Source organism: Labeo rohita, chromosome 10 (genome assembly GCF_022985175.1).
Source record: "Labeo rohita strain BAU-BD-2019 chromosome 10, IGBB_LRoh.1.0, whole genome shotgun sequence".
Classification (NCBI taxonomy): Eukaryota; Metazoa; Chordata; class Actinopteri; order Cypriniformes; family Cyprinidae; genus Labeo; species Labeo rohita.
In genome coordinates, this window is record NC_066878.1 from 22698739 (window position 1) to 22711440 (window position 12702).

The 12702-nt window shown below is 34.3% G+C and overlaps 1 protein-coding gene across 6 annotated transcripts in view; it reads left to right on the forward strand.

Annotated features, from left to right (window-relative positions):
• The window catches only part of LOC127171492 (A-kinase anchor protein 2), a 112259-nt gene that overhangs the window by 81369 nt on the left and 18188 nt on the right, over positions 1-12702 (forward strand). The gene's annotated exons all lie outside the window — the stretch shown is intronic.

Below are 12702 nucleotides of genomic sequence, written 5' to 3' on the forward strand. Positions count from 1 at the left end.
TACATCTACCGGACTGACTAAAGATCTACAAATGCTTTTCTACAGGCTATTATTGTACGTACTTTATATGCTGCACATGTAAGTCAGTCTTAATATTTTTATTACAGGAAAAGCATTGCAATGTCATTTGGGAAACTAATTCCATCCGATTAGTGCATTAACATTTTTATTCTATTATAGTAAGTGTATGATTGTGTGCTATAAGATCATGTTGTGACAATGTGCTTGCTCAGCAACGTGAGCATATGAGAAATATTAATTAAAGGAAACCAGGAAATGACCTGGCAAACCTGGGTAGAGAACAACATTATCCAGATCCTCTTCTCTGAAAGAAGCCAAAGAGCTTTCATTGCTTCACAGCTCTCTCTAAGCCAAATCGTTTGGCCATTTAAAATGTAATGGCACAAATATGGTGCTTTTCCCTTTGGCTCTTGATTGAGTTGTTCAGGGTTTGTCCTTGGAATGGTTTTGGGTATTTCCTGTCTGGCTTGACCTCTCACATTGTGCTGAAAGCACAAACAAATCAGCTGCTTCCTCCCGTTGAAGTTTGTCATCCGTTTAACGGAGTAAAACGACAGCTGGTTTCAGTAATGCTGGAGGTATAACTGGAAAATTAAAACATTCATGCAGCTGCACTGCAAAGTATTTATTTTTTATCCAAAGTGTGCATGGCAGGGAACTGTTTACTGAATTTAAAACGTTAAATGTTGAGGGGAAATCATTCCTATTGATAGCCTGATAGCTTGGGGAGAGATGCCCAAATTAGATGAAACTAAAAGGACTTTTTGCAGTTAGATTCTTGGAAAAGGACAGAAAGTGTGTCAGCTTTGCTGCGTGAATCTGGGTCGCATTTGGCAAGGACAAGCCGGCTGGTGCACTACAAACATACAGAACGATCTCTGCTCCCAGAGGAAAGAACTGTCCTGATCTTTTATGGTGGATCATTATATTGAAACCATTAATGAGCTCATTTGTTAATAAAACACCTTCTGATCATGGTTACAATAGTGCTTACATAGTCCAGAATAACCAACATGTTGGCAGGAACCCAATATTGGCTGTTTATCAACTTCAGGGTGTAATATTTTAAACTGCAAAGGACTAGCAATAGAGAAATTCTTAGATTTTTGTGGCATATTATTTTGTGGAGACTTGAAAAGGTGGTTAAGATTCTTAATCAGTTAGGATTAGACGTCATTGAAGAGACTGTTGAAAATAAAACCCATTTGACTTCCAAATGACAGTATATCTAGGGCGGAGCTTGATTTTATCCAATTGGGAGGAGACTGTGTTAGTGCCTGCCCACTTTTTCAGCCGCCTTGGTTTCAGAAGTATTTTTGCTATTCATTTTCTCACAGGGATTTTTTTAAAAAGTAAGTGTTAAAGCCATGAATGAAACCAACCAGCAAGGAGAATCACAACATTACAAACTTTGTTTTGATGCAAAAACATATTTGAAAACTGGACAAAAAAGACTAAGATACAACACATCTGTAATGAGAAAGAACTACAATCTACAATTTTTTAAATTGCAAAATATGAGTATATATACAAATATTTAAGTAGTTTGAGAGCATGCAGGATGCACTGATTATGTCATTCATTTCATGGAAGTGTTCGGGCTCTAAAAAGTTTGTCTTGATTCTCTGATTGGTGGAGATTTCTCTGTAGAATCATGGGAAATGTATTTTTTCACCTAGAATTTCAATGTTAAACATCATTATTTTAAAAATAAGTAAGCATGTGGGCTGATGGCTTCAACAAAAGCATATACCATTGATTAACTAGTATGTCTGTCTTTAAAGGTTTATAAATTATCATTCAAAATTACTTTACCTATCCACCTTATTACTTTCGCCCTTAGGAGCGGGCACAGCCATTTGTACGTTTTATTGGTCTGGCTTTCGGTCTCATCCGTACAAAACAGCTTGTTTTGCTGCTTGATATTGCAAATTAGCGTGTTTTACCATATTATTTTAATGTATTGTCTTAATTATGAACACACTGGTTTATAGTATGGTAATGTGACCCTAGATCACAAAACCAGTCATAAGAAGCACGGGTGTATTTGTAGCTATAGCCAACAATACATTGTATGGGTCAAAATGATTGATTTTTCTTTTATGACAAAAAACATTAGGATATTAAGTAAAGATCATCTTCCATAAAGATATTTTCTCAATTTTATACCGTAAATATATCAAAACTTAATTTTTGATTAGTAATATGCATTGCTAAGAACTTCATTTGGACAACTTTAAAGGCAATTTTCTCAATATTTGGTTTTGCACCCTCAGATTCCAGATTTTCAAATAGTTGTATCTCGGCCAAATATTGTCCTATACTAACAAATATAGTCCTATACCATACATCAAGTCAGCTTTCAGGTGATGTATAAATCTCAGTTTAAAAAAAAAAATGACCCTTATGTTTTGTGGTCCAAGGTTACATAAACACAATTTTACCATTTACTGCACTTATTCTTTGTGTTATTTCCCTATACAGGAAGTCTCACCCATAGGCTTCCACACTGATGTAAATGGTGAATAGGGTAAATAAATTGGGTTTTAACATCTGGAATCTGACTGTTGCACGCTATTGATTGCATTGTTAAAAGTGAGCATTGCATATCATTATTATATTATTTGGAATGATGAGCACTGATGAATTTTGTACAGTAAACCCTGTCATATTGCATAAAAAAAGTAAAACTGATTACATATTGACTTAGTTTAACCTAGTTTTGCTTTTTTAAGTCAGTCAGTGCTGTAGGCATCAACTGCATCAAGAATGACATGAATGACTCTGGGGGTTTCTGCAGTTCTGTTCAAAAGTTCCTGAATGAAGTGCACTTTGACTTGCATAATTTACGATTTATTCTCTGTCGTTACAATGTCCTTCATTTTGAGAGTTATCGAGTGCACTTATACAACAGCTTCAAGTGCAAAAGGATAAAAGAAAATGACTGCTCTCACCGATCAGGCAGGAGACTCATATAATTGGTTCTGATGCTAAGCTCATTTTCAGATGAAAAGCCCTCCGGGATGACTTTGCTTGAATGTGCTGCTGAAGTCGGCAGCAGAGAGGAATGTTACTCCCTGTGCCGTTGCTTCCGTTTTGATTTATGTTTTTTTACCAAATGAACTCTGAGGAGGTCTCGGGCCATAATTAAGGAGGAGTAAACATCTAATGAAGGAATGCTGGAGCAGTGATTGCTGTTATATTGTGTAGTCTAGTGAATCAAGAAACCGTTGAGGGTATGTTGAAATACACAGCACCTTGGCAGGTCCTCTGCCTCACTTTGGAAAAGAGCCCAAAGGTAAGGCATTATTATTTTAGAGCTTAACATGGACTTGGAGCTGTTCCTCCACAATTTGGTTGTCTTTGAAGTTTTTTTGAGGAGCAAGGATAAGCGGAGGATTGTCTGATGCTGTGGTTGTTGAAACGATTGCAAATGAGTTCAGCTGTGAACTTACTTATATATAAATAAGTAATATGTAAAGGCAAAAATAATAATTATATGTCTTTGGCATTGCTGTCTAGTATCTCTTTGTCATCTCTAAAGGGACTCCATGACATGATTCAATGCATTCAACACATCTTGGTGAAAAAAATATGACATAATGTTCATTTTGTATCACTCTTGTCTATTTTAGTTGAGATCACAATAACATGTAGACATATAATTAAGTTGAAAATGCAGCCTAGCTGCTTCTTTTTCTGGAAAAGTTATCCGTAACACAAAGCAAGGTTTACCACAGTGCAGCGCTGCCTGCAACCTGGTTGCCAAATTTAGAGTGGAAGATGTGCTCTATTTCTCTTCTCCCACTGGGCTTGGAAAGCAGGTTAACCAAGAGTTTGAGAGCCACACTGGAAAAGCCATGCTAGAAGTTCACGCAAGACTAGTCTTGTTGAACTGTATGCTGTATTACAAGAATTACTTAATATTTGAATTACACTTTATTTCAATAGTCTGCTTTAGACATTCTACTAACAATAAGTAATTTTGCAACTACACGTCAAATAACTGTAATTAGAGTATTAGTAGACGATTAGGTTAGGGTTAGGGTTAGTAGAATAGGTTGGCATGTAGTTTCAAAGTTACTTATAGTCAGTAGAATGTCTAAAGTGGACCATAAAAATAAAAAAAGAGTCAGCAGATATTAAGCAGACAGTCTGCTGATACTGTAATGACTGCTAGTTGACATGCAGTTGCAAATTTACTTATAGTTGGTAGAACTGGATGAGTAGTAGAAGTGGACTATCGAAATAAAGTGTTACTCTGAATTTAATTGAGCTGAATAATGATACTATTATTGTCTGTGGAGCTGCTTTACAGCTGAAATTGAATTTATTCCGTAATTTATTTGTATAGCACTTTTAATGACACATATTATTTCAGAGCAGCTTTACAGAAAATATGGTTATCAAAAGTCAAGTTGCTGTAAAATATAACAACCAGGTCTTTGACTGTAGAGGAAGAGAAAACAATCATCCTCCTAAATGCAAACTGTATTCGTCATCTGTGTACAGGTTTTTGGTCCGATAAGTAATATCTCTGTCTTATATGAATTTAATAGAAGAAAATTACTGGTCATTCAATCTTTTTAATCCTTAACACGTCCTGTTAAATAGAGAACAGAAGAGGGCCTAAAACAGATCCTTGTGGCACTCCATACTTTTCTGGCATTAACTTAGATAATTCCCTATTTAAATGCACAAAATGGTAATAGTTAGACAGCTAGGATCTAAACTATCTTAATGCCTTTCCCTAAATACCAGTATAAATTTGTAGTACGTCATGATGATTAAAGAAGTCCACTTCCAGAACAACAATTCAAAATTAATTTACTCACCCCCTTATCATCCAAGATGTTCATGTCTTTCTGTCTTCAGTCGTATAGAAATTATGGTTTTTGAGGAAAACATTTCAGTATTTTTCTTCATATAATGGACTTCACTGTTGCCCGATGTTGAACTTCCAAATTGTAGTTTAAATGCGGCTTCAAAGGCTCTAAACGATCCCAGATGAGGAAGAAGGGTTTTTTTGCAAAATAAACATTTTTATACTTTTTAAGCACAAAAGCTTGTGTAGTACGGGCTCTGGGATGCACATTCACGTACTATTGAATCACGTCGAAAAGGCCACACGGAACGTAGGTGGAACTACAGACCCAGTGTTTCCAAAGCGAACACGCAAAGACTAAGAAAGTGCAAGTAAGTCAAACGCTGTTTACAAACAAAAAGGTACTACGATGTCGGATGATTTTGACGTTGTAGGAGAAAATAACATGGAGTTTTTCGCCATACTCTACCTTTTTTGAGCCAGAGTACACAGACAATGAACTTAGACGTGATTCGTAGTAGTGATGGGAAGTTCAGATCATTTTACAGACTCTGACCATTGAGTCTCGTTCAGCAAAATGAACAAATCTTTTTTCGAGTTATTTCGTTCATTTTAGCAAAATCAGCATCACGTGACAGCCCCATAAGATGAACAAATGACTCGAAAAACCCGAAGACTCGAAACAGGTGAACTAATTCCAGTACAGAACTTAATAGGATGTTGCACATGCGCGACTGAACGAATCACTCCCCGAGACGACTCGTTCTTCCTGAGTCACATTAAAGATTTGTTCAAAATGAATGAATCATTCAAGAACGACCCGTGGACTCGCATCCCAGAGCCTGTTCTACACAAGCTTTTGTGCTTAAAAAGTATACAAATTTTTATTTTTCGAAAACAATGACCGATTGTTTCGCTAGGTAAGACCCTTCTTCCTCGGCTGGGATCATTTAGAGCCTTTGAAGCTGCATTTAAACTACATTTTGGAAGTTCAAAATCAGGGCACCAATGAAGTCCAGTATATGGAGAAAAATCCTGAAATGTTTTCCTCAAAAAACATAATTTCTTTACGACTGAAGACAGAAAGACATGAACATCTTGGATGACAAGGGGGTGAGTAAATTATTTGTAAATTGTTGTTCTGGAAGTGGACTTCTCCTTTAATACATTTTGCAACATTAACACTGTTATTGTCCTGTTTATTACTCTGAAGGTGTTTTAAAACTGTCTGCATTGTATAAAGCACTATATAAATTACAAAATAAATCTAAATAAAATCAAAATCTATCTATCTATCTATCTATCAGTATGTGTGTGTATAGCATGCATAAAGGCATTGACTAGTCTTTTTTGACTGTCGTTATTTTTTCACTTAAATGTACGATAACTAAGCCACCCTGAAAATTATTTTTGCCTGTTTTGAAACAGAAGCTTACAATACAGTTTTTGAGATTTCAGTTGTTTCGTTGGAGATTTTATACTTGCATGATTATCATTGATTTGACTTGCTTAACAAAGGTTGGTATAGTTGAGAAGATTTTAGAAAACAATTAGTGTTATTGGACAGTCACTAATAGGTTGGTTTTAAGTAAATTATGCTCCCTTGACCTTTATTCCATGATGTCTCGACAAGCCTGTGAGGTGTATAAGTGTCAGTGTACTGACATCTACTGAGTAATGGGCGTAAGCCTTTAAGCCACTGTAATTCAGCTTTCACTAACTGGGGTTGGTGCCATTTTTATTGGCCCTTAAGCCAGGTTAATTTCAGGACAGTAAGCTGTGTTCCAACCAGCTCTAGTAGTTGTAAGTAATAAAGCTAATTGAAGCTGTTCTACAGTGAGTTTCACAAAACAATATTTTGATTGCGTTTCTCTAACGAGACCACCCCTGTTTTCGTTTAGGGTGTTGATGTTTCCCATTTTACCCTTGGGCCTGGCTGACGATATCCAGATGACCCTCTTCCAAATGTCTTCCCGTAGATTAGAGGTCATATTTTAGGCAGGGCGGTGACAGGGTGTTAAGCACAATGTCCTGGGTTTATTGTCTTCCTCACCTCCTTGTCTCTAAATATGTCGTTGTTTCAGTTTACGAGGTTCAAACCAGCTCCTCTAAAAGCTGAATTAATTTCGTCCCTTCTTCAAGAGGTTTTTGTTGTATTTGCATGCTCTCCCGCAAATACGACTTTAATCCTTTCAGAAGTGAAGACAGTAGGCAGTATTTATCTATGCATAAAGCGTTCGCAAACTTCAGTTGCTTCCCCAATCTCTCATCTGGCTTTGTGCTTCCTACTTTGGAAGTGTGTCTCTCTTCAAAAATAAAAATGCTTGCATGAAACACAAAAGCAGAAGTGCTGAAGACTGTGCTTGATGTGCTTTTTTAAGCATTTGGGATTGAAGCTTTAAATCTTTTGAAACCGTAATAAAGAAACAGGAGAAACAGGCCAAAATTTATGTCATTACTAACTGATATCTTTCTCTACTAGTGATCTATTAACTACTGAAACTGGATCAATGAGTCAGTAAGTTGCACTTGAGACCAGATTTTTCAACAATATTTAAGCATTAACTGCTTGTTTAAAATACTGTACATCAATTTTTAAGCGCTCATTATTTGTATATGTTAATGTACAAATGAGTTAATGAGTTAATATTTAATGAATGACAGTCATGTAATATTTCACTGTGCCCTGAACATACAGTATTGATCAAGTTGGCCCCATTTTTATGGCTTTCTTTCATAAGCCACAAAGCATTTTTCCCCATTGTGTAAACTGCCAGTTATTTAATCAGGCCTTGCTTTTGTCATTCCCACTTCCATTCATGGAAAATCCTGTGCCTTTAAGGTTCTGCAGGCTCTTAAGGTGCAACTGTGAGGTTAATCGCAGTTCATGTTGTTGCTTTGTGTAGACTGCCTTGAGTATGACTGTTTACAAATGTCTTTGGAGGTTATTTTTTTTATCTTCCAGCTATAAATAGGTAACAATAAAGTAATTGCTAGTACGAGTGGGTTTTGAATTGTTAGCATGTTTGGGGTTGGAATGATTGTTGGTATTTCATAGTACATTAGCCTCACGCAAAGACGACTGTTATATCTGAGGAGAGCTGCCATTTATCTGACAGCTGTTTGGCAGACACATGCACACCTGAAATGACCTGCATGTTGCCAGCTTTGCCAACTGACACTCAGTTCTGTGTATTTTAATGGACTTCAAGCATAGCCAGTGTTGAAAAGTAATTAAGAGCCTCTCATTGATTAGTCGTGTGACAGTAGTTCAGGATTTTTTAAATCTGGTAAGTAGCTTTTTGCAGTGTGACAAAACACTACATTGCTGTTTTTTGTCACATTGTGAAAGCATTGTACAGCACTCTTTAATTCACCTATATAAATATCCTTGTTTTTAAGTTTTAGTGGTTTAATTTTAGTAGACCTAAAATATGTAGACATAAAATGTGTAATTATGACATAACTCTTTGTGCCTTAATTTGCTTAGCTCGTAATTTTATTTTGGTGTCCTGTATTATCCTATATATATCAACAATTTTGACTTTTTATATCATAGTTATGACTTAGTATATACTAATTAAAATTTCTTTCAGCTTTAACTTTTCACCATATAAATATGACTCAGCATCTTATTTTAACTGTCGATTTTCACTTATAATCTCAAATCACCAAATTTTTATTTTTGTTATCATTTTTACTTTTAATCTCTTAAATATTACATAATTTTTACTTTTTATCTCATAAACATGACATTCGTATCATGTAATTTGAACTTTATGTCAAAATTTTGACATCATAAATGACTTAGTATTGCAGAATTTTGTTTTTGTCTTAATTTTGACTTATCATCTCTTAACCCTCTGGGGTCGAAAGACGCGCCGCGCGGTTTGTGGCCGTTTTTCTGATAACGCCAAAAAGAACTTAAATTAGTCCGTCATTTTTGATCGTACAGATAAAAGCAATACATCAATCGAGTCTGTAAGGAATCCACTTTTATTTGTGTACACAAACAAGGTATGCAGTCTGCCGCATTGTTCTCTGTGATCGTCATTAAGAAATGCGTCACTAAAATGAACTACAACTCAGTGAATACTCCACACAGAGACATGAGAGATATATCTATAGAAAGCTTGATATGTCTACGTTTAAATGGAGTATTATCAAAAACAAATATCATGTGTTAAAGTAATCTGTATGAAACAAACCCCATGTCCAGTCTTTCTCGTCAGACCATGTGACCAGTATCTCATAATTTTGATTTTTTATGTCATCTTACATTTCATCTCATAAACATTACTTAATATCTCATAATTTTGACTTTTTGTCAAAACTTTGACATGAATTACTTAGTATTGCATAAATTTGTCTGTTATAATTTTGACTTTTCATCTCTTAAATGTGATTTAGTATCTCATAATTTAGACTTTTTTGAAGTCAGAATTCTCACTTGTTTTCCCATAAACATGACTTAACATTTTGACTTTTGTCACAAATTTTGTCTTTGTCATAATTTTTACTTTTCATCTCATTAACATGACATAATATCTCATAATTTCAACTTTTTGTCAAAAAATTTGACAATTACTTAGTATTGCATAATTGTTTTGTCATAATTTTTACTTTTTATCTCATAAACATGACTTAGTATCTCATAATTTCAACTTTTTGTCAAAAGTTTGACATCATAAATGACTTAGTATTGCATAATTTTCTCATTGTCATAATTTTGACTTATCATCTCTTAAATATGACTTAGCTTCTCATAATTTTGACTTTTTATGACATAATTTTACTTTTTACTAATCTCATAAACATGACTTGATATTGTAATTTCAATTTATTGTCAAAATGTTGACTTATCATAAATGACTTAGTATTGCATAATTTGTCTGACATAATTTTGACTTTTCATCTCATAAATGACTTAGTATCTCATAATTTTGACTTTTTATGTCAGACACTTACTCTTTATCCAATAAACATGACTTAATATCTTGTAATTTCAACTTTTTGTCAAATTTTTTGACTTACCGTAAATGACTTAGTATTGCATAATTTTGTCTTTCTCATAATTTTGACTTTTCACCCTTAATAATTTCTCATAATTTTGACCTTTTATGACATAGTTTTACTTTTTACTAATCGCACAAACATGACTTTGTAATTATGTAATAATGTAATTTCAACTTATTTGTCAAAAATTTGACTTATCATAAATTATTTAGGATTGCAAAATTTTATCTTTTTCATAATTTTGACTTTCAATCCCATAAATATCATACCTTATAACTTTGAGTTTTTATGTCATAATTATGATGTATTTTCTTTTTTACGAAAGAAATGGGCTTCCAAACACTGTTTCAGTAAGGTAACCTGACTGCAACTACAGATACAATACATTACATTATACAAAGCTTAAAGCCAAAATACTGTTTGGCAGTAGCCTCTTCAACACTGCACACAGCACACTGCATTATTATTATTATTATTATTATTATTCTTGATCCACAACAACACACGGACTGTGGGAGGAAGAAGCTCTCTAGCAGAGGATGACACACCCCAGCCTACTGCTGTCAACATCCTCCATTAAAACACGGCCGTTCTGGCCATTCCTTACTGATACCTTCAAACTTACAACAACCCATGTACTCTTTTGAGCACTTTTCCACATTTTCCACATTTCTCAAGTTTTTTATAAATGAAGTGTTTAAAGATTAATTTTAAAACATCAGACTCTATTCAGATGGCAATAAAGACTCTATCACTGTGTTATTTCTGAGTTGGCATGAAGGTTATACTGCAGTCTTTGTGTGTCTCTGTACAGAACCGAGCATGTGGTGTTATTATTAGCGCAACTTCTCTTTAGCAGCCTTGCATGACTGAGTGTTGTTCAGTTCTCACAGCAGTCTTGCCTGGATCTCTTTTGCTCTTATCTGTAATTCTATTGTAGTCCCATTTTTAAAGCACTTGTTGCCACAAGGACATTATAATCTTACTACGACGCAGTCTCACCAGGTTTTCGTCAGGGACGTACTGTACTAACATCTATTTTGAGGTTTCAATGAAAACAATAACTACGCATCTATTTAATCATCTACCCATAAATTCACAATGTGTACAGGACCTGATAAGACATACAAATATACGCACTAGCTTTTGTGAGCAAATTCCTGAAAAGAGTACGCCACCACTGATTAGATACAGAGAAACAAACATAAATCGCATTGTAATTTTTCAAACTGTTTATGAGCTGGTTTGTTTGTTGTGAACTGTATGAGCTGATGGTAGGATTAGCAAAAAGGATAGAGTAATGACTCAGTTCGGTACCGGCACACTTCTCCTGACAGACTAATGCTTTCCAGCACTCACTTGTGTATTTGTGATGAAAAATATACTGTTTTAAATGTCTCATCTTTGCTCATAGTTAGTACTAGTTAAGCTTTTAAGCCAACTTGAGTCATAAATGCCATGTGACTAATAACAAGAGCTGCAAGAGAATCAGGTGTGTAAAACTCTTGAATAATTTTACATGATTACTGTAATTAAATATTATTTGTGGGGATTTGTACTTTACTCACATGCAATTTAATTACATTTTTTTAAATACATTATCAATTTGTTATTATCAAATTTCTCATGTCATTTAGCCATGCAGTAGCTAACGATAAATGATGAGTTATGATTTAGACTTTTTATGTCCAAATTTCAACGTTTTATTTAGTGAAAAATAATGACGAGTGCAACAAATTAAATAAATGGATTATAAATAAATGGATTAACAATTAGTGTTAAATTATCATTACAAGAAGTTTAATTAATTGTGAATGTCTGTCTTTATAGATGTCTTAATTTTGGGTGGGTAACTTAAACTTAAAAATAATAAAATTTACAATAAAATTAAATGTTTTAACTACAATTTTAAGTCTTTCTTTACTTTTAAGCATTTATGGTAAACTAAAACACTTTGATGTTGTTTCTTTTGAAACTGTTATGTTGTGTATTTAAATATATATGTAATTACACATTTGTAATGATGTTAAAATTTAGAATATTAACATTAAATGTAATATTGAATAATACTAAAGTTAAAATTATAATAGTATGATATAATACTTAACATGTGCTTAATAAAAGATTGTTAAAACATTAATTTAATTTAACTTTAAAAGAAACTCTTTAGTTTGACATTATTTAAAGTCTACTTAAGTGTTTTAACAAACAAAACCATTACAAAACTTGTTTAAGCCCACTTTTTTATACGCTTTTAAGATTTAAAGTACACTACAAGTGCACATTCAACACAATTAAGCACATGTCTTTTTCACAAGGGATTGTTTTGCCTTCAGATTGTACATTTCCATATAAATTCATAAAAAATTGTCAATTTGTACTGTGTGTACAAATTCTTGGCTGGAAACACCTGAATGCAGCCTGCCATTGAGTATTCAAGTTTGTTTTATTTTAAACAAATATTTATTTTATTGTATTAATATATTATTGTTAAACTATAGCAAGCTTTCAAACTAGAAATAAAGCTCAACAGCATAATTTCGCTGCGTTGTGGTGAAATCATCTGTATCAACTTCCAAAACTTGTGCAACTTATCTAGTATGAGTAAAAGAATCCAGATAATTTTGAGTCAGCGGTGAATAATGTTCCACCCCAAAGGACAGTTTCCCACCCAGCTGTACTGCGCCTTTCCTTGTAAGGTGTCTGCCGCCAATTCTAGAGGAGTCTGAAGACTCCCTCGGTCCAGGTCGGTGAAGGGGCCAAGGGTGTACGGGCGGGCGGCTCCGACAGAGCGCTTCTTTGTGTGGGTACAGGAAGAGACCACACCCCCTCACTCCTAA